Raw genomic sequence first — 1738 nt, 5'->3', positions numbered from 1 at the left:
GTATCATGCAGTCGGGGACACTGACCTTGGCGGTGTCTGTGTGTCCAGTTTGAACCCTTTCCAGCTTGGGCCACTGCTGCCTGATACGGTCCAGCATCTCCTGGTAACTCACCATCTTCTTAAAGTTCCACTTGTTGCCTGCAGAGAGGAGAAGAGGCAGTGTGGGTCAGTGCATGGTGTAGCATGCCACAAGCCAACAAACTCACTTCTGCATCAGCAGCACATCAGTACTGTTTCTGCAAGCACAACTGAAGAGACCACATTGTTTTCACAGATGTGACCAAAGGACATATCAAAAGCATAAAATTTGCAATAAACCAATATCATTTTATTGGTGTTACTTAATTCTTAAATAAGTTGACCGCTGCATATTAAATATTCAAATGGATGATTTGAGTTTAAAATCTGTTGCAGCAGCAGTTGAAATTGTAGACAGAATTACTCTACATATTTCATTGCAAAATTTCCATGTTTAAAATCCTTTGAATACTTAAACAATGAGTAAATAATGTGCTGTATGAAAATGGCCCAGTACTATAATCTGACTCTTTAGATACTTTTTCAGACCTGTGTAATAAAAGACTGCAGGACGTGAGCACTCACCATCGAAGGGCATGTATTCGATGAAGCGCACCTCCAGTGGCTTCTTCTCTGTCAGCGCCACAAAATCTAGCAGCTCGTCCTCATTGAGGCCTCGCATGACCACACAGTTGACCTGCAGAGGGCAGCACACAACAATAAGCCACTGATTACAAAGCTGTACATCCATCTCCTCAGAAATCTGTTATATCTCAACTGTAAGGCTTCGAGGCCAAATGCAAATGAAGCAGTTCGATGTTTTTGCATCTGGACAGAAAAAAATGACTTAAAGGAGACGCAGGTATCAATATTTAATTGTATAAAATAGTCTGAAGTAAAATGCACCTGATGGACTAATGCATTAGTCACTAATCCATTAGTAGTCGATGATGTCACGTGGAGGAATAATGTTTCAGATTTTTTTTAAAGTCTAACTGAAATCCCATGTTGTCTTAACTGACCTGGCTGAACTGACAGTTGTCATTAGAACAGGTTCTGGCAAATTAAAAATCAGCCTATATCAGCAGTCTGAAGAGCTGTGTGCAATTTACTGCTGAGCCGAGGGTGACATCATGAGGGGGACCAAATTTCACTATTGGTTGTCGGTCAATCGTGCATTACCACCAAGTGGACGGGAGTCCCTATACGCTCTTATTCATGAACCCTCTCAGTCTCATTATGTTCCACTCAGGAGCATCTGCTAAGTCAAGAGCGACACCTAGTGGTTTCAGTCCAGTGTTTGGCTAAATATCAAACGGTATTAGAATTTTTACACTGATCAGACCGCACCCAATTCAGATTCTAGTCCTTTAATACTGGGTATCTGCCCATGAGTCCAGTCTGATACTTCTATTTATATTACATTATGTTTTTGTGAGCTTTTTGATTTAGGCCTCTCATCAAGTTACTCATGATGTACCGGGGATGGGAACAAGTCAGCATTAAGGTACTGAAAAACTGCCTATTTAATGTTATCATATCATAAACTATGGTGCAAGACTTGTGTTCATGTTTGTAAGTTAGATAAGAAGTAGACTTAGCAGGAAGCAGGCTGCTGTGTGGCCCAGTGTGATGTCTGCTCTGCCTATGACAGACTACGCATCTTTGAATTAATGCAAACCTAGGGAGCTCCATCATGAAACCAAGAAATACAAAATAT

The 1738-nt window shown here is 41.1% G+C and overlaps 1 long non-coding RNA gene across 1 annotated transcript; it reads right to left on the bottom strand.

The window, feature by feature from the left end:
• Positions 1-26: 26 nt before the first annotated feature.
• LOC147820055 (uncharacterized) lies at positions 27-1682 on the bottom strand. The gene is made up of 2 exons (XR_015438088.1): positions 604-1682; positions 27-138 (listed from the first exon to the last, which is right to left on the bottom strand). It is a non-coding gene; the product is annotated as an uncharacterized LOC147820055 (long non-coding RNA).
• Between the last annotated feature and the right edge of the window lie 56 nt (positions 1683-1738).

The sequence above is a fragment of the Seriola lalandi genome, unplaced genomic scaffold, assembly GCF_002814215.2.
Source record: "Seriola lalandi dorsalis isolate HSWRI2012SDOR001 ecotype SW California unplaced genomic scaffold, Sedor1 jcf7180002003591, whole genome shotgun sequence".
NCBI lineage: Eukaryota > Metazoa > Chordata > Actinopteri > Carangiformes > Carangidae > Seriola > Seriola lalandi.
This window is presented reverse-complemented; position numbering and strand designations above follow the sequence as displayed.